Here is a 27098-nt window from a genome sequence, read left to right as displayed (position 1 = left end):
AGCTCTGGCAACTCACATGCTCCCTTTCATCAGCAGTGGTGCTCAGGGTCGTAACCAAAGGAGGCTGCAGAACTGGCTGGCAGGATGGGATGCTTGGGGGACCCAGCAGAACCCCAGAAGGAGGACATCGGTGTAGAAGGAAAGAGAGAAAGCTGAGGCTGCCACTTGTCTGAAAAGGCATGTGAGAACCCCCGACCCCCTGGGATCACCTGAACACATTGGGGGGCCATTACTCAGCAGGAGGCACAGCCCCCATCAATAAGAAGAGCAAAAGTTACTGGAACAACCAGTTTAATCTGAACAACATTTTCATTAAGTAAATGACCCATAACTTTGAGTTCTCTACTGGGATTGTTCCGTTCATCTTGGGAAAAGCAGCAAGCTCTCACTTCCTCTATCATTAAGGTGGATTTGTTAACCAAATCATTTTGTGTTTGGAGAAGACGGCAGTTTGGCAGTATTGCAGAGAGGATGGAAGGAAACGGGTTCAGAAAACACTAATAACTTCAGTCAGCTATGCTGAGCACCAGTCAAGTACAGCTTATACAACCATTTCAAGATGAAAAGCAAGAAGTAAAATGAGGAAAGGAAGAAAGAAAAGCATAAAACAAAATTATGATGCAAAAATGTTGAATCAGTCATTTCCAATTTTCTATGCACTCTAAATAAAATGTATGTTGATTACAAGATCGAGCCTTGTTTAATAATGCAAGATCTTGCTCTTTTTACTGAGTCTGTTAGAGCAGGGCCATGCAAAGGGGTAAAAAGAATGTGCAAAGAGAAGCAATGGGTTGAATAATTAACTTATCAATGAAAATAAACAATATGTATTTTCATTGGAGATCTGAAGAATATTAGCTACAAGATGCACAAGGAGAATGGAGATCCTGGTGGTTTAAAAGAAGATAGTGTCTACAAATAATATTAAAAGTATCCCAGTTCAAGGTGCATATTAATTATATTGTTTTTAAAGGATATTTAAAATTATATAATTATAATTATGTAATTAATATAACTAACTTAGAAATAAGTATCACAGATGTTTTCACAACTCAGAATTCACAACTGTTAATAATTGTAAATTCTAGATGGTAGAAATATCTATGCTAGTTATGTTATTCTTTGCCCTTTTCTGTTTTTAAAAATATCTCAAAAATTTTTTTTAAAAAAAGACTCTTATCCAACAACCTATCTGACTATAGATCTGACATTTACTAGCCTTGTGAGTTGGGGCAAATGTTTCACTCTCTCTGAATTGTTTCCTCATCCACAAAGTGAGATTTATAATGATACAAGGTTATTTACAAGGATTAGAGGTGATGTGTATGAAGAGGTGATGGTAGACAGTGGGCCACAGTCACCAAAATGGTGACCACTCTTCTTCCTGAGTCTCCTCTCTAATGTTCCCCATGTATAATCATCCATGAGCACTTTGAGCTCTAAGAAGGAAACCCCACCTCCCAGGCCAGCCTGTTGTTTTTGAATTCCTCCTTGTTAGAAAGTCCACTAAATGGTCTCCCTGTAACTGTCACCCATGGTCCTAGTTGGGGCGACAAAGTCCTTCCACTCAGCATTCTTTCAGCATGTTAATTCAGCTAAGAATCTTCACTCACCTCCACCTCCACCCATCTTTAAAGCTTCTCTTTTCCAGGTTAAAATATCTCAATCTCTCTATCATCCCACATGAGACAATTTCGAGTTCTTGCACCATGGTAGTGCATTTCCTCCAAGCATGCTTCCATTGACCTTTATCCCTTTTTAAATGGCAATGCCTGGAGTTGAGATTGGAGCTGGACTCTTCTCCCTATCCCATATCCTTATTCTAAATCATGGGTGGGCAAATATCTTCTTTAAAGGGCCAGATAGTATATATCTTCAGCTTTACCAGCCGTACAGTCTCCATGCGATTATTAAACTCTGCCATTGTAGCACAAAAGCAGCTATAGACAGTATGTCACAGAATGGACATGGCTATGCGCCAATAAAACATGTTTTTACAAAAACATGGCAGGCCACATTTGACAACAGGTCATAATTTGCTCACCTCTGTTTTGGATGATATTCTCCTATTAAAAAAAGACTCCCATTGGCCTTTGGGCTTCACCACACTGTTGTGTCTTTTGTCATACTTGCCATTAAGCCATGTCTTAAACAATATGGCATTAACTTGAGTGCCTTCTGGGTGCAAAGAAGGATATAGATACAAGAATAGAGTTTAGCCAACCTCCCTGTTGGTACATGCAGCAGAGAGGAGTAAATTGGAACATGAAGAACAGATCCTTATGGCCAGTTCCTGCACAGATACAGCAGCTACCAGCCTACCACATATCCATCCATGTGCCACCATAACTGAGCTTAGCACAGAGAGAAATTGATGTCCCTCACAATGGAAGTTTTCTACAGATATGCAGCAGATTTGGAGATCCCAAGTAGAGAACTTTGCCTTCATCTATGACACGTATCATCTTGAGAGAAGCAGCTCACCTTTCCAACTGGTAGAATACTTTTTGGATAATTATTTTATTATCTAATGTTTAGAGTCACATCTCTTCTTTCTGTTGTTGATAAATTATTTTCTCCTTTATTCATAAGACGTTTGCATGATTAAGGTATTTACATGGTAGCAATTAATTAGCTGCTAATGAGGCACAAAAAGCCTGGCTTTTTGTAGTAGTTCATAATTCAATCGAATATTTTTTGTTTACTCAGACTCAGGAATGCCCTTAATTAAGATTTTCTATAATTTCCTGTCTTGATGATTCAGTATCTAGTGTCACCAACCTATTATCAGCATAGGAGTGAAAAGAACACTGGATCTTGAGTCAAAAGGCAAATATAGGTCCCATTTCTGTTACTTTTTAGTTTGAGCACTTAAACAGGTTAAGTTCTCTTTGTCCCTATCTCCTCATGCATAAAATAGAGAAAATAATACTTTCCCTGTCTATTTCATAAGGTTATTTTAATTGTGAAACATGGGCATGGATTTGAAGGTTATTTTCTCTATATATGTAATGTGTTTGTTATTTAGAAAGATATTCACAATATACTGTTAGCAAAAAAAGTAGGTTACAAACCAGTAGTACCTTATCATCCTAATTTTTCTGGAGGAACCACACCAGAATGTTAATAGCGGTCATTTCTCTGTGGTAGAATTATGACTGATATTTATTTTGCTCTTTTTTTTTTTTTTGCTTATATATAGTTTCTATGTTTTCTACAATAAGCAAGTACTACTTGTATAATAATAAAAGGTCAAATTTGGGGGCTGGCCCAGTGGCATAGTGGTTAAATTTGCGCACTCCACTTCAGTGGCCCAGGGTTCACTGGTTCGGATCCTGGGCACGGACCTATGCACCTCTCTTCAAGCCATACTGTGGTGGCACCCCACATACAAAGTAGAGGAAAACTGGCACAGATGTTAGCCCAGGGACAATCTTCCTCAAGCAAAAAGAGGAAGATTGGCAACAGATGTTAGCTCAGAGCCAATCTTTCTCACCAAAAAATAAATAAAAGGTCAAATTTTAAAATAATTGCTTATTGAATTATAAAATAATACATGTTAATTCTAGAACATTTGGAAAATACAGAGGAGTATAAAAAAGATCACACGTATTCACATGCACTTACTGGCGTGTTACTATAACCGATAAGAGGAGTTGCAATAAACCGTCCCTAAGGTTGAGTTCCCACATTTCGTGGTTCTTGGTACTTATAGAGATATTCTAAAAAGCAACTGAATAACTATGCATCAGGCAACATTTTGGTATGTAAATCTCCATGGCAATTTAAATAGGGAATTAAAATTGCTATGGCCTGTGTAATTAGAGGTGAATCATGGAGAGCTATTTCAGTTGGCACTGCTAAAACATATGTTGTGATGCTGTTAAAAAGAGCAACAAAGAAAGAGCTTGTTTGTTTTGGGGACCTCAATTTTAAATAACTGGAAATAAATAAATTTCTCTAAAACAATATATTGAAAAGCTAGAGTAAACAAGCTTTTAATTCCTTTAAAGGGAAGTAAGTTAAGGGTGAATTTTGCAAAGGTCAGATCTTATATTCTGCGCTGGAATTCTTTCAAATGCCTTTCAAGTCTAAAGCACAAAGTCTAGCTATTCCATTAGAGTGACTCTAAATCAGCTCCTAAACTTTAAATATGGGGAACAACACTAAGGCTAATGTAGAATAATAGGAGCTTATATATGATACAAAGAAATTTCCTCTCCCTCTTGTATTACCACCAAATGGGAAACAGAATGAAATTTGTGACTGACTTTTTATACAGCAAATGTATTTTTCACTCTTCCTAATCCTAAAGCCACATATAAAAAGCCCCTGGATAGAATTGCATTGTGACCATAAAGGCAGATAGTATCTCAGCAATTTTTTTTTCATTCTTTTCAGACGGCTTTCTGCAGTGGCTAAAACTGTCAACTAAAAATAAACCCAGAGGGAGAACATATTTACAAATTATATATCCAGTAACAAACTTGTATCTAGGATGTATAAAGAACGCTTACAACTCAATAATAAAAAGACAACTCAATTTTTAAATGGGCAAAGGATCTGAATAAACATTTCTCCAAAGAAGATATACAAAGAGCCAGTAAACACATGAAAAGAGGCTCAGTATCATTGGCCATCAGTTAAATGCAAATCAAAACCATGATGTGATACCCCTTTACACCCACTAGGATGGCTATAATCAAAAACATGGAAAATAACATATTGGCAAAGATACGGAGAAACTGGAACCTGCATACACTGCTGGTTGGAATGTAAAATGGCGCAGTCATTTTGGAAAACAGTCTGGCAGTTCTTCAAAAGGTTAAACATAGAGTTACCACACGACCCAGCAATTCCACTCCTAAGTGTATATCCAAGAGAAATGAAAACATATGTCCACACAAAAATCTGTACACAGTTCATAGCAGCATTACTCAGAATAGCCATAAAGTGTAAGCAACCCAAATGTCCATCAAGTGATGAATAATGTATAACCATACAATAGAATATTATTTGGCCATAAAAAAGAAATGAAGTACTGATACATGCTATAAAATGGATGAACCTTGGAAACATTATGCTAAGTGAAGGAAGCAGTCACAAAAGACCATATATTGTATGATTCCATTTATAGAAAATGTCCAGGATAAGCTAATCTACAGAGATAGAAAGTAGATTAGTGGTTGCCTAGGGCTGGGGGAGAAGGTGACTGGGGGAAAATAGGGGTGACTGCTGAAGGTACAGGTTTCTTCTTGGAGTGAAAAGGTTCTAAAATTGATTGCGGTAATGGTTGCATAACTCTATTATATACTAAAAATCATTGACTTATACACTTTAGATGGGTGAATTGTATGGTATGTAAACTATATCTCAATATAGCTAGTACAAAAATGACAGATGATAGGTAGGTAGAGAGAGAGACAGACAGACAGACCGACCCAGGGCAGAGCTATTGAAAGACAGTTTCCAGAGCTGGTTGGGTCTCAGAATTGTACTAGTAATGATGGCTAAGCCACTCTTAGGTAATGGTGTCTTTCTCTTCCTCTACCTCCACAAATCACCCAATCACTGCAAGATAACTCTTTTAAAACTTCTTCCACAACTCAACTCCTAGTGCCTTCACTAAAGTTGATTCTTTCATCTAAAAAAAAAATATATATATATATATATAAGTAATCATTACAATAAACATCTATTGATTACTTGTTTAAGAGACAGATACTGTGCAGAAATTATCTAACTTTTCTTTTACCTAGCTTTATTCTCACTCTCTATATTCAAGAGTTTCACCCCACTTACCAACTATGGAGTCTTTAGGACACATTTACCTAGGAGCTGGCATCCTCTCAACCCCATTCCAGTCTGTGGGATTTAAGATAACCCCATCCCTGTCCCCATGGGAATACAGACCCTTTTTTGAGAAAGAAACACATCATTTGGATCTAAAATTAAGTATTTTGCTTATTCAGACACCATGCTGTAAATCCATTGCCTATGTTAATAAGGAAGCCACATTTATAATTTAGGAATCTCAACAAAGACTAAGGTTAAGGTCTCAAGTAAGATTAAGAAACACTTTTTTCTATCATATGTGGCAGATTTTCTCTGTTATATCTCTCTGTAAAGAGACTTGTATTCCACTTATGACAAATTATTTTACTACAAAACTTATTTTTATCCATCTGAAATATGAACCTCTGTATTTCCATATCAAGATTTGTGTATACTGCCATAAATAGTGATAGCTTAGGAACTGCTATTTAGTACTCACTTCAGGTGTTATGAACTTACTGGTTCATTAAATTATTGTTATTATTAATTTCCCACCTTTTCTTTTCAATACTATAAAAACCACAACACATCTTCCAGTTTTTGAGATGGCTGTTTTAAAACTGTCAACTCCCTGCTGAAGCATTTTACTACAAGCTTGAATCAAGAGAGCTTCTGACATTTCTAAGCCTAAAACAAGACATGGCGCTTATCTTTTCTACTTCACCGGCCTTCAGCCCCTCTTCACTGCAGATTCTCATGCCCATGAACACACCCTACATTCTTTCCTCTTATTGGAGGGAGATGTCTGTGCTGTAAAGAAGATATTTGCTAAGAGTCTCTAGTGTTAGCCACCCTTCCCCAAATGATTCCCTAACTCTGGAAAGCAAACATAGCGGGTTGGCCTGGAGCATAACGAGCACCCTTTTCCCATAATCTAGTCAGCCTCAGACTAAAGCAGTGGATGAGGCCCAAACCTGCATCTTGGATCTCTCCATACTCCAGACAGCCACAAGGAAGAAAAAGACAATGGTGTGAGCTCATGGTGCTTATCTCTTCAAGCTGCATGGAAAAGGAAGACAGAGTAAGAAAAGATGGACAGTGGTCCTCAGAAGAAACCCTGGTCGGCTAACCACTTTTGGCCACTTGGGGGAAAGAGAGAGAAGAGAGGAAATCACATCCGTAAACTGACATCTTCTCTCAAATTGACTTCACCTTGAGTAAATGTGGCCTAATAATATCCTGGAATCTGACCAAGGAGATTAGCACGTATTCTACATGGGTAAAGGAAGAAACACGGGGAATAAGGGAGCCTCCCCTCTCCTAGAGGTCCATGACTTAGAATACTCAACTTCTGAAATCTTAAAATTCAATAAATTACCAACCTCCTTTGACCCCACCATTTTCACTTCAACCGTTCTTTGCCAGCACTCCTGCCCCCTTGTCTCTCACCTGATCTACTCTGGAACCCCCAACCTTTGTCTTCCTCACTCCCCAAACAGGCACCTGGGCCATGCTGCGGGAGACCACATTGTACAGACTGGCAACTCAGAGACACTCTGTGCCCAATTCTTTTACATCTTCCAGATGATGCTCTCTTTCATCCCACACAGATGTCTTTCCAAATCTCCAGTACTCTTCTGATGCTTTTTCCTTCCTTTCCACCCCACCCCACTTCCCCTAGCAGATGTGCTTGACTCCCTCTATACAAAGAAAATATGTTTGTGAAGGCAGGAAGTTGATGAAGTTCTTGTATCTGAACCAATCCTATTTCCTTCCCTCCAGTCTCATAGAAAAAGATGTTTCTTCTCTTCAAACCATTAAGCAATATCCATGTTGTCCCTGAGTAGGATCTACTCGTGTCTTAGTGATATTGCTAGAAATAGAAGTCTTTATCTCAGTGTATATTTGATTTGCATTTCTCTTACTATGAGGGAGGCTGAGCATCTTGTAAATACTTTGTGTACATTGGATCTTCTTTGCCTGTTTTTTCCATCCATCATTTTCTCATTCTTTTAAACATTTTCTTTATTTCCTTTCATCTTTCTTCTTTTCTTAGGTGATCCTTTGGGTCTTTTACTGTGTTTTAGCAGTGTCTAGTCTCACTGCTACCCTTCCAATTTTGCCTTCATTTTTATGATGATTTTACTTTTTTTCTTACATTCCTTTCTTGAGCTCTTCCAGATTAGATTTTATCTACTTCTACTTTTCACCATCTCTTCCCTGGGCTCTTGCATCTCTGTGTGAAGCTCTTGTTTCATAAAAACAATTGTTTCATTGATTATTTTTAATTCATGCAATATATTTGGTCAAATATTCATCTACTCCAAGGCAACATTTTTCTCATGAGTATTCTTTGTCTAAGATTCTTTCCTATTCCTTCTTCCTTTTCCCTATGGTCCATATTTATATGGATTCTCACTTTTTGATTGCTCATTGTTGAAAGAGATGAATTTTTCTGGACCAACTATTTGCAGGTATATGTTGGGAAGGGGCCAGTGCCACGTTCCAGTCTGGCTGGAATTCTCTCATTACCCAGGGTTTTGTGAGTGGCGATGATTGGCAGCAGTGGCTTTTTCTTACAATAGCAACTTTCTCTTCTCCCCTGATGCCATGGAGACGGTCCATTTCCTCTAAACAGTCTTTCCACATGACTTCTCATTGGCTCCACTTCATCTGATTTTTAAAAGCAGACAGAGTCCAGGAGCACCCATGGCCCCTAGATATACATCCTGCTGCGATGTTTTGGGGTGTTGCACCTCAGGGAGTTCTCCATTTCCCTTTGCTGGCTCTTAGAGATCTGCAATCTCTACCCCCTCTCTCCTCATTCTCATAAATTCTCCCCTTCTCTATTACTACTGCTTTGGGAATTTACGGTTCCTTAGTTTGATCAAAACTGGAGTTTGGGAGTTGGCTTTTGTTTCTTGTGCTCATTTTTGTTCCTGGATGATTTCTAGAAAGCGCTAGAGGAAATGCCATATTTATGCTGTAATATTCACAGCAGAAATCTGTCTCTTTGTACTTTCTCTGAAGCTTTGCTTCATGTGCATCTTGAAGCTTGTCTGTTTTGTCTTCAAATTTAGTGGGAGAAAATAAAAAGCCTCCCTTGTACTTTATGCCCCTTATCTGCCACTGTGTATCTCTCTTCTCATTCACCAAATATTTACGAAGTGCCTGCTATGGATGTGGCACTGCACTCAGTACTAGGGCTATAATGTTGACCAAGATGAGTTTCGCCCCTGCTCCCTCTGAGCTTACAATCTAGGAGAGGGAGCTGAGAATTAAATCAGCAATACAAATATCCTATATTTGAAATCCCTAGCTTCCCACCTTCCAGTCAGTTTTCAGCACTCTGCGATCAAGCTTCTGCCCCTCAACACTGCTATTTTATTCAGGCAAAGTCACCAGAGAAATTTTCATTGATAAAACAGTGAGTCTTCATCTCACCTTTCTTCTCCAGGGCACCGTTTACCATTCCTTTCTTATTAAAACGTACTCTACCCTGAATTTCTGTGACCTCCTCATCCTCCTCATTTGCCCTTAGCCTCTCTATCCACAGACAGTTCCTGCTGCTTCTCATTGAAAGCTGGTGTTCTCCAGGGCTCTGTCCTTGGTCCTCTTCCCTTGTCATTCTGTGTCCTCCCTAAATGACCTCATGCACCCCCCTACAGTTTAACTCTTTCTATTACAAACAACTTTCTAATCTGTATCTTTAGCCCAGACTTCTCTCCTGAGCTCCAGGTTCATATATCAGCCACCTACTGAACATCTGTACCCATATGTCCCTCTTTCAACTGCAACTGGTCAAATCTAAAACTGAATTGATATCTTAGTCTCCAAAACTATTAATAAGTCTGTATTCCCCAGACTGGTTTGGTGGCTTTACCACATATTATACCACCCAACACTAAAGCTAGGCATTTATCCTAAGTCTTTGCCACTTTATCGTGCCTCTTAATGTATTTTAAATCTGCTTCCTTGCCTCTAAGCACAGCTTTACTGCCCTAGTTCAAGTCCTCACCATCCCGGGCCTGACCTACTGCCATAGCCTCTTAGCTGGTCTTCCCACCTCATTCTACCTGTCTCTAGGCAATACTACCACTGATGCCAGAGTGATCTTCCTAAAATGCAAATCTAATCATGATAGACTCCTACTTAAGACCCTTTAATTTTCCTCCCTACCTCTGGCTAAAATATAAACTCCTTACTGTAATTTTAAAAATCTTTTGAGATCCGGCCTCTGCCTACCATCCCAAGCACATACCCTGCAGCTTCCCTCTCTTCTCTGCCCTATACCCTATGCTCTGCTGAACCTATTACTCTTTGCTCAAACCCACCATGCTGGTTACAGCCCTATGTCATCCAATATGATTCTTCCTGGAATACACTTACTCCATGTTTCCACCTAAGGAATTCTTGCTCATTCTACAAGATTTCAACTCAAGGGCTGCCTCCCCACTGAAGCCTTGCCTACCCTCCAGCCCACTGCACAACGTTATCTCCTCTGATCCCATTTGATGTCCTATATGCACTTAAGAGCATCTGTCCCATCATGTTTGAACTCCACGTTTATTCTTCAGGACTTTGACTCGGCTGAGAGCAGAGCTCCTTGAGGGCAGCAGCATGGTCTTATTAATTTTTATACCTCCAGTGCTTTTCCAAGAGCCTGGGGCTTAAATGTTTGTGAATTAATGAAGGATGAAGGAGGGAGGGAATGAATGAAGTGTGGTGAGATCATGACATATGGAACAATACACACTAGTCAGTGGGGAAAGGCATTTTACAGCCGTGGTAGTGTTGAAAGACAGGAAATACAGTCCGTCTCTCTGGCTATAAAGTGTTTTACATCAGATCCTTTCTGAAGTGTTAAAAGTTAAATCAATTTCCAGGAAAACATGACTGCTGATGTAATATATTGAGGGGACTATTTCCCCTCCTAATACTTTCCATGCATGTGAAAGGGAAAAGCGCACTCACTGCATGTGCTCGATGTTGTCATCTAGAAGCTCATGCGCTTACATTTCTCCAGGCCCTTATTTGCAGGCTAGTCAATGAGTATGTTGGCCGGGGCTCAGTCCATGCATGAAGTTAGCAGGTTCTTTGCAGGATAAGGAGTCATCTCCTTGTCAGTACCTGGTCAGGCCTGGCTGTGAGACAGAGCAGGCCAGAAGGGACCAGGCCAATCTGGCCAGACATGAGCAACAGTGCTCCACCCAGGCACGGGGTCACCACTGGAGCAAGGACAGAGAACTAGGTCCACTCTAGAAGACAGAGATTGGATTCTGGGAGTGCCCATGACAAAGCCAAAGGAGTATCAAGCCACCACTTATGGAATCTACAAGTGTTAAGAAATATTGATAAGATGAGCATCACGGCTGTGATGAAAGCCCCATGGAGGGCAGATGCAAGAGACCAAAGCCATCAGCAGAGCTCAAGGTATAGGTTCAAACTGGACCCAAGGGGGCAGACAAAGAAGAGAAAGCAGCATCACAGTTTCCTTAGAGACAAACCCACACTACAAGGCAATGGCAATATAGTATTGATCCTGGAGCAGCGACATTCTTGGTGTGTATAAATAAGGACCATGTAATGGACACATTTTGGGTTTGAGTGCCCAGAATCACTTCCCCGTATGCTTCTGGTAATAGAATCTATCTTTCCTGCAGAAAGCCCATTCTTTGTGGTTTGGGTGCAACTAACCTCTGGCTCCACCTCTGGCTCCAGTGTGGGCACATGACCCAGTCCTGACTTCATATTCCCTCCCCAGGCTGCTGGGGTCCCTAAGGCGGTTGATTGTAAGACTCAGGCCATGTTGCTTACCTGGCTGAAGAATGAGCAGGCAGAAACAAGTACAAGTGAGAGATAGAGAGAGGGTCAGAGATTCAGTAACATCTGATTCCTGGATATTCCTTCAACGTTTGATTCCTGAAGCAAAAGGCACTCCTCATATTCCTTTTCAAAAAAGTCTGAATTGGGTGTCTGTTACCTGCCGCTGAAGAAGTCCCCCCTCTTGGGCGCCAAGGTGCACCACTCCCAGAGCAGACAGGACTTTGGCAGATGCTTGGGGCTGGATTTGCAGTATGGGCAGAACCCCAGATCTTAGAAATTCTCACAATTCTCTATGTAACCAGATTTTATGTTGAGATTTTTTTTTCAAAAGAGAAAATAAGTCTATATTTTTGGTCACTGCTCTTATCTTTTCTACTCTTTTTTGTTTTTCATCCTTTTCATGCCCACACTCAACCTTTTGGAAGAGGTGGGGGAAGGGTTTGGTCATATAATACTAGACCACTTGAAGCCACCTATCCACACGATGTTAGCAGTCATCCGCTGGATACCCAAGGTCCTCCTGTTTAGCGGAGGAGAAGGACGCCTAGACCAGAGTTACCTGTTATCTGAGAAGTCAGCATAGGCTTGACCCCCCTTGGGGTTCAGTTTCCCCCTGAAACTAAAGCGGAGATGTAGCTCGACTTAGTCCTACTCCCTGTGGGATCCCATAATGGTCCTGTATAATTAGCCTGAAGACATTCCCCGCTGTTTGTTTGTCGCAAAAACAAGTGGAAAGCCTAGAAAGAAGAGTAGTTATTTAGAGGTAAATAGCAAGGGAAGGTTGGAAATGTTTGATCTCATATATAGATATGGCCTTTGTGTTCCCCAAGTAATTACTTTTGGTTTACTTTTTTCTAAAAGTACATTGAAATTTGAAGGTTAGTAAGAATGAACAATAAAATTAGGTGCTAAAAACAAACGAGGCTCTCAGGGGATGGAGCCAAATAAGAGGAAGCCAAAGTCTTAGCACTACACTTAGCTGCAAAAAAACAGACCTCAGGAATTTTGTCAGCTCTTCTGTATCAGACCTTCTCTACTAACACCAATTAAGCGAGAGAGGGAATCTTCAAAGTTTGAGTCAAAGCCTTTGATTTTCAGATAAGAGATCACATCAGCTTTCAGAGAAAATTCCAGATGTCCCTATATTTCTTCATCATAAAACCTTCTCCTCAGCTTGTATTCCAGAAAATTTTGAATTATGTTTCTGTAAGGTACAAATTAACAGTGCTGACGAAGACTGTGTCAGAGATTTCATTTAAAAACATTATTAAACCAAGAAGGTGGTGGCCAAATTGGAGAGGATGTTTGACCCTCTCCCAATTTTCCACTGCTGCAAAGACAGAGACCAATAGTAAATCATTCTTTATAGTCAGTTCTCCTGTTTTTTAAGAACAAGAAATCATTTTAGAAGGCATTTCATTTTTTTTTTCTTGCAAGGGCTTCATAACATCGGCATGCAGGTTGCGAAATAGAGGCAGAACGGAAACCGCATCCGGATATAATCATCTCCCAGTCACTGTAATGGATTATAAATGTTAAAGGGGCCTTCGACTAAATTACTATGATGGTGTTGCATAAAAAGTTACGTAAATCTTAAACGGAGGTAATGCTCTTCTCATTGTACTAGGGGTAAGGAGATGGTGGGACCCAAGACCTTGCTAGAGAACTGTAGCTTTGCTTCATTTCTTCTTGTGCCACCAAATTTAACAGACAATTTGAATAAAACCGCCGCCTCACATACTCACATAAGCTGAGTTTTATTGCTAACTGGGGCATATTGAAAAGCATGAGACTAATGGAGTCAAACTTCCCACAATTGTTCAATCAATTTGCTATCCCTTTATTTTTTAATTTTTTTTAGAGGAACAAAGTTGCGTTGTCCTCAGCCCTTACTTAACCAGTAGAGAGTAGAAAGTTCTTATTATTCCTTTTAAACTTGCAAATGGAATTCTTTATCTCAGAGGCCCAATCATCATTTCAAAAGGATTTTTATTTTTAAGAGATTCTGTTTTTAATTGGTTACATGGGAAGTCTATTTTAGAAAACGTACAAACTCACTGGAGTTAACTTGATCTATTTGATTCAAAAAAGGGCAAATTCTGCCAGAAGGAAAAGAGCATGGACATTGGAACGCAGTGATCTGGGATAATAATAATTAACAACTTGGGAGTGGAGGAAGTAGCTCCCCTTTAATATCTCAGCTCAGACTTCCCTCTGCTATCACTATCTGGTCACATTATGTTCAGAAGCAATCAGATGCGTGCGACAATTACTTTTTAAGCACCACAGAACTAGCTGCAGTAATTTGGTGGTTTTCAGCCGTTCTCCAAATAAAAATATTCCTTTAATAGAAAAGCACAGAGTCTGTGAATTATTGTTGTTATTATTATTGGAAACTGACATACACATTCCTGTGCACTCTATCACCTTGCATTGAAAATATAACAGAAGCAAAGATTGTGAAGGAGCTGGAAGAAATTGAGTACTTTCCAACCTATTGAAATGCCCAGAACAATAATGCACATATAATGTACATGCAATAACCCTGCAGTAACGAGAAAAACATACAGAAAAGAGAGCCCTGCATAAAAGCTTGGGGGATTGTACACGTTAAATGTAAGGTGAGATGTCAGAGTGTTTTGTTATTTGTAGTATCTGTTTAACTATAATTCTATACTCCACATTATGTGAAAATCTAAGTTTGAGCTAATTCAGCTTTTTTCCTTCTGTAATTCACCCAGGAATTATACCCAGAGATAGGGCTCTAGCTATTGAAGGACACAAAGGGCCCCAGGGAGTGAATGATGAGGTCACTACCGTGTCCTCTCTGCACTGAGAGGATGGCTTTTACCCTGTAGCCTTCTCAAGCTGTTGCTCTTTCTTGTAAGTAGAGTCTGCCCCCACGTGGTGAAAGTGAGAGGCTGCTCTTACTTCCTAGGAGGCCTTCCTCTCCTGCTAGGTCAGTGGAAGGGTATTTCTAACCGGTGCCTTTGGACACCATCTTATCTTTGAGTTGCTTTTGACTGCTTCTCTCCTCTCTGTCCTCCTTCTCCCTCTTATTCTTTCTCTCCTTCCTTTTGTCTTCTTTCTTTTTCTTCCCCTTGACTTCTTCCTTCCTCCTTGCCTTCCAGAGCCCTCCACAGTATTATTATTTAGCAGCCCACCCAAACTGATGCAGACCCTCTGTCTGGGGAGAGGATCTTGACTCTGACTTAAGGAATTCAGATAATATAGATTCAATAAATAATTAAAGAATAATCACCTTAAGGGGTAATGCTATGACATCAAGAGAACCTAGCAGATCGTGAACAGGAAATGTGGGTTTCACTGGCTTTGGCCCTGTCCCTGGAATATGATATGTATGTAATATGTTTGTATGAAAACCAGGAAATCTGAACATAAGCACAGCTTCACAGAGAATCAGAAGGCAGGAAGGAAGAGTGGGTTCCTCTGCCCTCTGCAAAGAAAAGCAGAAGAGCACCTACCCATCATGTCCACCAGCTCCTCAGCAAGTCACCCCAAACACACACACACTAAGTAATCAAAAACAATTCTCGTTATACAAATGCAGACTCAAGATAAAGCTCCTTGTTTCCTTCATAGCCCTGTTCCAACCAGCCTGCCGTCCCTAGGGCCATCCTGAGCAACCAACCCATCCTGGATCACTTCCTTACACAGAAATCTTCGAAGATATGTTTCTTCAAATATACCTTCAAAGGTACGAATCTTCAAAATAGATTGCCTTCAAAGTCTAAATACCTGTGCATTCAGGATCTCTCGCTGTCTCTCTCTCTCTCTCACACACACACACACGCGTGCGCACACACACACACACACACACACACAAATAGCTTCAACCTATTAAGCTCTCTACTCTAGCCATGTTTCTCTCCTGGGTGACCTCCGACATCTCTCTTTTTCTTGCCTTCATGCTTTTGCATTTGCTGCTTCTCAGCCCAGAATGGTCTGACTCAAGGCCCACAGTCTTTTGTGGAGCCTATGTCAATCTGGAAGTTCCTTTTTATTTCGCAAAACTGAAACTGCATTAGCACACAGAGCAAGACGCTTCATCCAGGGAGATGTAAGTTGAAGGCACTTTCATACCCACATGAAAGCCTCATATTGAGGTATAATATGTATATTTTAATACAACTGTAATTTACAGAGCTATTAATCTTCCAAGGCAGGAGGTGGGGTGGAGGTGGGGAGAGTGAAGTGTTCATAAACTAACAAGGAAGAATTCAAGTGGCTTATGCTATTGTCAGAATCCTGAGATGGAATTATGGCCCCATAACTCAAAGTTTGCTGGCTCTTTCCATTCTCTAATGGATATATTGGAGGCTTGTGTTCCTGCTGACTTCCCCTGTTTACTCTTTAGCTTCCACTCCCTTCCAGTCACACCAAGAAGCCCCCTCAGAAGCAGAAAGTGTGTTCTACCTCAGAAGCAGAAAGTGTGACAAGTTATTTAAGTTGTATCTTTGTTGAGGAAATGCAGAAGGAGGTCCCCATAACTCTCCCAATCCAAGGACTCAGCACAGGATTGTGGTGGAAAAACCTCTCTTCACAGCAGCAGATATAAATGTCATAAAGTACGTACCCATTGCCTCCAGATCTGGCCAGCACTGCTCATTCCCAGGAGCAATAATTCATGCTGCACAAAATACCCACAGGTACGGGAAGACCTAAATACCACTCGAGTATTACACCAAATGCCCACTGTTCACCTTTTGGATAAAAATCTAGAAGACTATTTCTCTAAGTGTAATCCATCAGGCCCCTGCATCAGAATCAACTGGCATGATCATTTGAAAATACAGGTTCTTAGGTGGCATCCCAGACCTAAACAGTCACAATCTTGGGGGCAGAGCCTTGGAATATGGATGTACGCTAAGCAATTAAAACCATTCTTATCCATGCTAACATCTGGAAATCTTTCTTCCAAATATTCACTCTGTTTTCCTTCAGTATGCTAGATGCAATATTCCAAACATAGCCTACCATAGACAAAAACATGGAATAACTAAATGTGTCAAAACCCCTGCTTTGTGGACCCACTTCTGCCCCAGTACCTACTGCCCCAAATCACAGCCCTCTCCAAGCCTCAGCCCTGAAGATGTATCAGTGCACTCCTACTGTCCCTGGGCCTCCCTTGAAGCTCCCACCTGGACTTATCTTACCCATATGAGCACTATGTGAGCATCTAGACCTTTCCCTCCACCCTCCTGTCCAACAAAATGTGTCTCATCTGTGCCTGATTTTCCCAGGATTTTGCTATTAGATGACAGCTAACCAATTTAATCTGATGACTAACCCATGGTAAAGGGTTAACAGGTAAGTAACCTCTTACACTTTGCCAACGTTAAAGGACATTCTGGGGCAGATGAGGAAAGCCTTGGCTTTCTCAATCACATCATTAGGTCTAGCCTGTCTCTATCATTTGCTAGCAGGTCTCAAATTCTATGCAAATTTATCTCTAAAATGAGTTAAGAATCCTCATTTGCCCCCAAAGATTAGGGTTTAAAAACACTTTAGAGGGCCGGCCCCGTGGCTTAGTGGTTAAGCGCGCACACTCCGCTACTGGCGGCCTGGGTTCGGATCCCGGGCGCGCACCGACGCACCGCTTCTCCAGCCATGCTGAGGCCAGATCCCAAGTACACCAACTAGAAGGATGTGCAGCTATAGCATACAACTATCTACTGGGGCTTTGGGGGAAAAAATAAATAAATAAAATTAAAATAAATAAATAAATAAATAAAAACACTTTAGAAACTGAAACGTAGCATATAAATAAAAGAATTTCTTATTATGATTCTTCTCAAGACCAGCCATGATCCAAAGATACCATGGCAATTGTATTCCTGGTTTTCACTCTCCCGGCAGCAAGCAAAAAATTCTGATTAAGGTCCTTCCAGCCAAGTCTGTGTCAAATGCATCCTCTGATTACTGATGGTGGCCAGGCCTCCCAGCGCTGGCCCTGCCTGCAGCTCATCCTCTTTGTCCATCTCCATTGTCATGAAACTTTGGCTTAGACCTTCCACACCATGTGGATATGGCCTACTGAGGATTATCTAGCGCGTCCTACCACCTCATTTTACTAAAAGGATACCGTTCCACAGAGGTAAAAGGAGGTACTAGCAGAGATGGGACTGGGTCTTCTGATCTAAACCCAGTACACCACACTGCCTTGAGGTCAGTTTCCAAATGTACCTTAAGACGTCTTTGGGACGTTTTTATGGTCCTTAGGGATTGTCCAACTTCCCTGGCCACATACCTTGATTTCACCCATTCTCTTCATCTCTGTGCCTTTGACCAAATTGCCCTCTAGATAGTTCTACCCAGAAGGCTATTCCTTTTGATGTTAAAAATATCCTGTAGGAGTGACACAACACATCCAGATGCTGTATAAACAGAACCCATACCCTATGCTTTGCTGGTCCTTACCGATGTGGACTAGTGCTTTCTGTGGAGTTTGATGCCATGTTGACATTTGGCTGCCTACTCACTGCCAAAAGCCTTTCATGTGGGGGAGGAAGTACTACAGAGAGGGGGAGATGCATGGGCGGTTAGACTGTTACATAGTCTGCTCTGTACTAAGCTAGGCTCTCACGTGGACTATGGGAAGAGATGGGAAGGGTGGGAAGAGATCTTAAAAGTCATGACTGACTCCTCCAGATAGATAGACAAGAATCCCAACAGGGCATGTTGTAACATGTTCAAGGAACTTCTCTAAACCTACTTTCAAAAAGGCTGAGCTCAAGCCTTTGCCCTTTAGGCTACATTAGAACACTGAAATAGGCCACATGGATGGCCTTTGTGCATGATTGCTGGCATACTGAATTTTTTAGCCTCAGAAATCCCTTGAATTTTGAGAAGCACTAATTGAAATACAATGTACATGTTCTTTAGCCTGAGCCAGTGAGGGAAGTGTCAGGGCTCAACAATGCTGTCAAATAAATATGATGCACAGTAACAACAGTGGCCATGTGTAACTAGCCTAGTGAATTTGAAAACCAAATCTGAGAACATTTGGTGGCTTGATTAATTTGCTTTGCCTATCTACCATCTGTTGTTGTCTCCAGGAGCCCAGGATGGGCAGCCCTGCTTGGTTCTGCTGACTTAGGCCAGCTGGAAACTCTCCTTTATAAGGAGTACAGGCCTTTGTTCTGCAAAAGAACAAAGGTCCCTGGTCCCTGCGCCGATCTCACCATGCAGCTGAGAAATCAAGTTTTATAGAAGCAGCTCCTCCCATATGCTCCAAAACTACTTTTACATCCTCTGCCTCTGTTTAAAAGTTGTGTCAACTCACAGGTTCACCTGTTTTATGTCTTCCCATGCTGATGACTGCAGAGAAAAGTGAGGTCACCTGGTGACAATCAGGCAATTGTTTCTTTTGAGCTGAGCGGCAGAGTTTCACATTTGAGTTTTTTGCCTTTTTTTTTTTTAGCTGAATTAGTTCATTCTTTTTACAGCAAAGCTTTTCATCAAATGCCTTATACAAACTTGGTGTCCAGTAGACTAAGTAAGCTCAGCTTTGCTGTCTGAACTATGAAAGTATCGCTCATCGTTGCCCTTGTCCTGCTCCCTCAAACCCACACGCTTAACTTGCCTCACTCATTCTTCAGCACAAATATAATGAGCACTCCATATGTGAAGTGAGCTAAATACCTGGAATTCAGAAGTGAATGCACCGTCCTTGGGCCTCAACAAGCTCACAGGCTAGTGAGGAAAGATAAATAAATGAAATTATGCTACACGTATTATGATAGAGATTTACACAGGGCACTTGTGACAAAGATTTATAGCTGTCCACCAAAATCAACTCCACTCTTCTTCCATAGTAATAGAGTTTTAGCTTAGCATATAGCCAGCTCCCCACTCTCTGAACTCCCTCCTGGGCAACTAAGCGTGGTCATGTGACTAAGTTCTCCCCATCAGGAATACAAGTTGAAGTGATGTGTGCCACTTCCACAACAAGGCCTTAAAACATTGCACATGTGCTCTATCACTTTCTTACCCATTCTCGTGAGCTGGAACATGGACATGCCTGCAAACCAGGTTCAACCATGTAGAAGAGGACAGTGCCCTAAGAGGTGGGGAGAAACAAGGTAGAAGGAACCTGAATGAGTACACGGAGTAAACAGGCCCACCTATCCGTGCTAGACTGCTTTGGGAACGAGAACGAAGTTCTTTGTTCTTTAAGCCACTACATTGTTGGGCCTTTGTGTTACAGCAGCTTCATTTTCACTCTAACCAATACAACACTGCACCACAGTTGTGGGACTGAGTTGGGAGTAAACACTCACTTCACCGTCTGAAATGGGAGTAAACAATTCATCTGAGATTACATCACACACTGGGTCAACCTACTTCCCTAGCACCTAGCACATGCTCCTATCTGCTGATGCAGGCTGACTACGGTAGCACTATTCTGAAAACAACAGAATCATTGAGCAATAAGGGGCCAGAACCAGAAGGAACATTGAGATTACCTAGGAAGCACTGTGTAGTAGAAAGCATATGGTTAGTGGCGTCAGAAAAATCTAGGTTTGAATCTAGATCTGCTTCTCACTACCTCTTAACCTTGGACAAGAATCTTAATGCTTTGAATTTTTTTTAATTTTTATATAATGATAATAATAATGTCTGTCTTACAGCATGGTTGAAAGGATTGTAATTGATGTAAATGCCAAGCCCAGTGCCGGGAACATAGTAGCCTTCTATAGGTGATTATTATTATTATTAGCATTTTGCAGGGCTGGTGAGAAATGAACTAAGTGCTCTCTCACTGCAAAGAAAATTCTTTCCTGCAACCAAGCCTACTATTGGCTCAGCTAAAAAGTTTGCCTGTTTTGAAGAAATGTAGAACTTGATCTCCTCACCTACAGAAGCAGGTAGACATGCATTTCCTGTACACACCTTCAAATCTAGAATAATGGACCCAAACTAACTTAAACCAAGAAGACAAATACATCTATTAAAAACAGAGAAAAAGAGATTTGACTCTTGGGTAAGTTGATTTTAGTGCCAAATTTTTCATCACTTTTTCTAGATGCCTGTCTCACTGCATTATAAACATAGTAAAAGCAGGAACCATGCATTTTTCCTGCTATCTTCCTCTAACATAAAACCTTTGACAGCCTGGCAGGCATTCTGCGAACATTCAATAAATATTAAATGAATCATAAAATTTTAGAGCTATAAGAGTTTTTAGAGATAATCCTATCTTGCCCTCATCTTTCAGATTAATTTCTTCATCCATTCATTCAGTCAATATATATTTATCAGAGCTATAATGTGCTGACAGATTGGGCTGCACTAGAGATATGGAAAGTAACATCACAGTTGGTAAAATGACGTGCTCAAAGTCAAGCTATTAGAATTAGGAATAGTATGTAGGTCTTCCAACCTCACTGGTCTTCTTGTAGAGTCTTGAGCACACCAAGATCTTACCCAGTGGGGCCCTTGGCTCTTTTAGTTCCCCACTGCCCTCAGGTTTGTGCAAGGCTGTATGTTCATCCTTTGGGGCTCTGATCAAAGAAGCTTTGCTTGACTATCCAGCTAAAGCCTCTAACATCCTCCTTCCCACAGATGATGACGAAATTGGCCCCTCCATAACCAAAATAACTCTATGTCAAATATTCTAAAAGTTAAAAACTCAATGAATAAAAATATCCTTAATGTTTTATTCCCTCAAAGTCCTACTTCCCTGAAGGAACACTAGGAATACTGTGACCCCCTTTCGTCTTAAATTATGTCTAAATCTCCTTTCAGTGGATATTTTACCTTGTCTATTATGATGCCTCATTTCTTTTTAACTTTCTTATTTTGAAATAATTTCAAACTTTTTGAAAAATTTCAATAATAGCACAAATGATCCCCACATGCTATTGATTCAGATTCACCAAATGTTAATGTTTTAACACATTTATTTGTCATTCTATGTGTGTGTATATGTAAATATATGTGTATGTGTGTGTTGTTTCCCCCTTAACTGTTTGGGAGAAAGTTACTGACATAAATACTTAGGTATATTTCTATCAAAACACAAGGACATGCTCAGACATAACCACAGTACAGTTATTAAAATCTAGAAAAATACTATTGATACTCATCTATTATGTAATCTGTGGATCTTATTTAATTTTCATCAATTGTCCTGATAATATCTTTTATAGCAAAAGAGAAAAAAAATTTTTTTTCCTACTCAAGGATCTAGTCCAGGATCATGAGTCTCCTTTAATCTTCTTTAATCTGGAACAATTCCTCAATAGTTCTCCGTCTTTCATGACCTTGATATCTGGAAGAATAAAGGCCAGTTATTTTGTAGTATGTCTCTCCATACAAGACATAGGTTTGTCTTCTGTTTCTTCAAGACTGGACTCATGTTATATATTCTTGACCAGAATCTCACAGATGTTGTGTTCTTCTCATTGAATCTTTTCAGGTAGCACACAATTTTCATTTGTCTAATTCCTGGCAATGTTATCTTTGATTATTTGGTTAAGGTGTCAGATTTTTCCATTGTAGTTACTATTTTTTTTTTTTGTATGTAACAAAATATATCTTGTGGAAAGAAAATGAAAGGAAGCAAGAAGTCACAGCTTCCTGGCAATTTTGAGATCTAGCAAGGCAAATTCCATTAGGTTTCAAGGCCTGGGAATAATCCTCTGGGCCTGAGACTTTTCACTTAGAGTTATTCTTTCTTTTTCTTAAAATATATTGCATTTTTCAAATAAGTAGTTTTATCATTCTGCTTCCTGCCTGTAGAATTTTGGGAGTCTTCTTGCCTTCCTTCACTTCATCCTGTCTCTGTACATTTTGGTTCAAGCTGGCAGTGTTTCTGCTTATATAACATTCTCAAAAACCTTGTGTGTTTCCCGTGTATGTCATAGAGATTCACGCCATTAGATGAAAGGGTCCTTCACAGATCTTTCCTAGATAACCTCATCTCTATTCCTGGCTTCTGCTGAGATGGCTGAAGAGATCCATGAGACACACCTAATCTCTTCAAAGAGCTCCTGTGTGATACTCTGCCTTTTGATGCTTCTGAAGCACCAGCGAAAAAGTTGTCCAATCACACCCTTGGCTTTCTCTTCAGAGCACACTTTCCTGACAGTAAATCTCCTAATTTGTGTCTTTTGCAATATGGATTGACTGAGAATTTCCCAAATTACCAAGTCCTGGTTCCTTTTTTGCTTAACAGTTCTTCCCTCAATCCATCTGTTTCCTCTCACATCTTACTAGAAGACATCACATCTTCAACTCTTTGCTTTGTTTTTGACGCTAAGCTTTCTGCCACTAGGTAACAAGGATTACCTTTCCTCCAGTTTCTAATAACATGTTCCTCATTTCCTCACTGGCAGCTCTTGTTACATCCATATTTCTACAAATAGTCTGTTTATGACGATGTAGATATTCTCTAAAATGATATAAGTTTTCTCTACCATGCCCCTCAATTCCTTCTGAGCCTCACTGGCAGAGTCTTTAACATTGATATTTCTACTAACAATCTGCTCAAGGAAATTTAGGCTTTTTCTATCATGTTCCTCAAGACACTTCTAGCCTCTACTCATCACCCAATTCCAAAGCCACTTCCATTTTTAGGTATTTGTTATGGCAGGACCTCACTCTCAGTAACGAAATCTGTATTAGTTTCCTATTACTGCTGTATGAATTGCCACAAATTTAGTGGTTTAAAGCAGCACAACTTTATTATTTTACAGTTCTAGTGATCAGAAGTCTAAAAGGGGTCCATAAGGCCGCATTCTTTTTGGAAGCTCTAGAGGAGAACCTGTTTCCTTGCCTTTTCCAGTTTCTAGAGGCCACCTACATTCCTTGGCTTGTGACCTATTCCTCTATCTTCAAAGCCAGCAGTATAGCATCTTCTCTCCTCCCTGACATCTGCTTCCATCTTTACATCTTCTTTCTCGTTTCTGATTCGCTTGCCTTCCTCTTCTTGACACTGGTGATTGCATTGGTAATCAGGATAATATGGGATAGCTAATCAAGGATAATCTCCCCATATCAATATCTTTAATTTAATCACATCTTCAAATTCCCTTTTACCATGTAAAGTAACATATTAACAGGTTCCAGGAACTAGGATGTGGACATTTTTGGGTAGCCATTGTTCTATCCACCACAGCCAGGATATAGTCTAAGGCCAGTCTATTATCTATCACGACCCATAGACAAAAGAGGTCAGACTAATTGTTGGTCTCTGGTGTCATTGCCAATAATTACAAGGGACAATAAGTGGGTCAAAAAGTAGTTCCCATCTCCAATGGTGAGACATTTCATGGCCCATTTTCCTCCACATACAAACGTAAACTGAAAGTATCTCAGTTACTCCAGTTTGAGATTTGTTGTTAAACTTGACTTGGATCATTATACTGGTTTAGTTAATAAACATAGGCAGTGTCACCAAGTAGTTGCAGCCTCAGTCTCCATACATGACATAACCCGAGACTGCTCAAGCATCAGCAGAAGCATGTGAATTTCTGTCAGTCGGATTGAAGCAAAGTTGTGCCAGACTCTGTGTTTGCAGCCATCGATGGCATCAGACACTGCAGAATAGTTCAGAACCAATCATCTCCCAGGTCCCTTTTGCCCAGGCTACCACCTGGAAAGTGTACCAAGCTGACCTAGGTTAGCTGTTAGGGAAAAGAAAGACATATCATGCTCAGGAATGATTAGGGGAGAATCCCAAATTCTCAAAATAGGTTTTTATAACTCTCTACTCCTTTTGTCTTCATCATTAACCAGGAGTGGCCAAAAGGAATGAATCCTTCTTGGGACAGCCACATTAAGTGACCAAACCGCCTTACTAAAGTATGTGGACCAGGAAAAGGCAAGGGACAAAAAGTTAGAAATCTTTTTGAGTTGATTTTTGAGAATGCTATTCCAGCACTCAACTATACTGTGCATGGTAAGGAACATGGAATGTCCATTAAATTCTTTGACTGTTAGCCTGTTGTTTGATGGTCTTCGCAAATGATCCAGAAACTCTAACATATAAAATAGTTTCATTGTAAGGGCCACAATGCTGTGACTAGAGTTGGCTGATTTTTGGACTGGAACAGTAATACTATACCCTGAAAAAATGTCAAAGCAGTGAGGCAACATCAGTAGTCTCAAAAGGGAGTCAAAGATTCAATGTAGTCAATTTTCCAGGAACAGACAGAGGTAATGTTCCATGCAATGTGGGCTCCTTCACCATGGAATAAACAGGCTAAATTTTTGCAGGAGTCACAAGTCTGGTATGCAGTGGAAGCTTCTGCTTCCATGTCCAATACAATGATGAAACCAGGTGGCAATGGTAGCAATCTGGGCATTGCAGGCTTGATCAACAGCTGAATTCTAATTGGTCTGATCAGAGAACAGGCCCTTACCATGGGCATCTACACGAATGACTCAGACTGTCTAATGTGCAGATACAATTTGTTTACCCAATTCATCACCCCGAAGAGGGATGTCTTTAATCTGCCAGTCTTAGTCTTCCAAGTGGCAGACCAACTGGCTAGGCCATTGGTAACTGCCCAAAAGTCACTAGGAGTCCTTGAGAGTATTGTCTAAGGCAAAGGTGATTTAGCCTAAGTGCTGCAGTTGGTCTTCCAGAACTGTCATTGATTTTGGATGGCTGCTGCCACCCAGTGGACACCAGCAACTTTTAATTCAGCTGAGCCAAAGTGAACTAGGCTCAGGATTATAGGTGAATCTCAGTGAATGAAGGTCCCATTGAGCCAGCAGCTTTGCTTCAGGCAGTGGAATGGGAGGATAAAGTTTCTCCTGAAGAGATGACTGCCATTTTTTCATGTAAAGCTCAATTTTTCACGTAAAACTTACATGAAACTCACGAAGTTTCATGTAAAACTCAGATGCCACTAGAGCTATGCTCTTAAATATACCATTTCCATTTGACAAGAGAGACTTACTGGACCCTTCTCACCTTGTTTTGTTGAGTCCATGTTGGTCTATCCTAAAATGGGTATATCTAGCCTGAGAGTCACAAGGCCTCCACTGGTAAGACTTTCAGTTTCAACAAGAGCTTAGTAGCAGGTTAATAGCTGCCTTTAGAAAAAAAAGAGGGGTGACAGTATTTGGTGTCTGTGTCAGAAGGGTGGTGCTATTGTACAGAAAAATGGCCTCTCCTAGTACTCTAGCAGTTATTACGCCCTTAACTAAACCTGATATTTCTTTTTTTCCATCTGGATTTATATATTGTTCCTGTTGGACTAGCCAGGAGGGGATAATACACGTGGTAGTCCCTGAACAGGAATATTCCTTCTGACATTTACGAGCATTCACAATACAAGCGTATAAAATATCGTTACCAATTATGCATTCAGCAGTGGAAACCACAACAACAGTACATTGAATTGGCCCAGAAGCCCCATGCAGTAGGCCACTTTAGCTTCCCTTCCCCACTTCAAACTGTGTCCAGATCCCATAAGTTGAATACAGGCACCAAGGAGTCTAACCTGAGGGCACGTCAGAGTCTACAGCAAGTCTCCAGATCATGCTATTTCCCAGCTGGGAGGGCAGGGATTAAAGGGTAGCGGGAGAATCTAGGCTACAGTGGGATGGCAGGGGTGGCAGAAAGCAAATTTTATTGTTAGCCTTTTTTCCCCTCTTTCAACCCCTCACCCTAGGATCAGAGCCTAAGCACCAGCACTACTTCCTCCCTCATATACTTCCTGGTGTCCAGCAAGCATCAGAACCCAGAATCCCCTTTTTTTCCCACCCCTGAACACATGCCACTACAGTTGACCGTGGTGTTCTGAGGGCCTTCGGTGACCCCTTTGCCTAGCGCCCCATCTCCTCAGCAAGCAAGTTGAGCTGTGGAAAGGGCCAGGTAGACGAGGGCAGTGCCTCTGTGCTTTTGAGCAAGACATTGGGTTCACTTTTCTTTCTGAGTGGCTTCCTGCTCATGGCTTAACCAATGTTTTCAATTCATCCAAATCAATGTTTTTCGTTCACCCAAAGCTCTATTTAAATAGAAAGGTCCTCATTGTTGACACCAATTGTTTGATTTTGGGGACTCCTGGCTTAATAGCCCCAGACATGTTGTCTTTCAGCTGGGGCCATGGAGCTTGCTTGCCCATTGTCACAATAACATCCATTCCTCTGCCCACCAAAATGAAAGAATAAGCAACAATCAAGCACCATTTGGGTAGCTTGTTTAGTCCCACTTTTTGTAGCTCAGCCTTTAAGCATTAATTCAACTTGTTTCCATTAACAAATTGGACAGTGGGAAACCCTCCCTCCACCCCTACCTTCCACACACATACCACTCCTCCCCACACTTTGGCAAGAACATTTGCTACCAGATTCCAGGAAGTTTTCTCATCTCTCTGAACCTGGTTCATGGAAACTGTGTCCTTCCTCTTCCAGAAAGTCATTTCTCCATCAGCATCCCATCCTTGTCACTAAAACTATCAAAGCTGAAATTTGATTTTACCCTACTTTTATAAGCTATTAAGTTAGCCTATTACTGT

This window comes from Diceros bicornis, chromosome 3 (genome assembly GCF_020826845.1).
Source record: "Diceros bicornis minor isolate mBicDic1 chromosome 3, mDicBic1.mat.cur, whole genome shotgun sequence".
NCBI classification, from domain to species: Eukaryota; Metazoa; Chordata; class Mammalia; order Perissodactyla; family Rhinocerotidae; genus Diceros; species Diceros bicornis.
Note: the sequence above shows the minus strand (reverse complement) of the source record.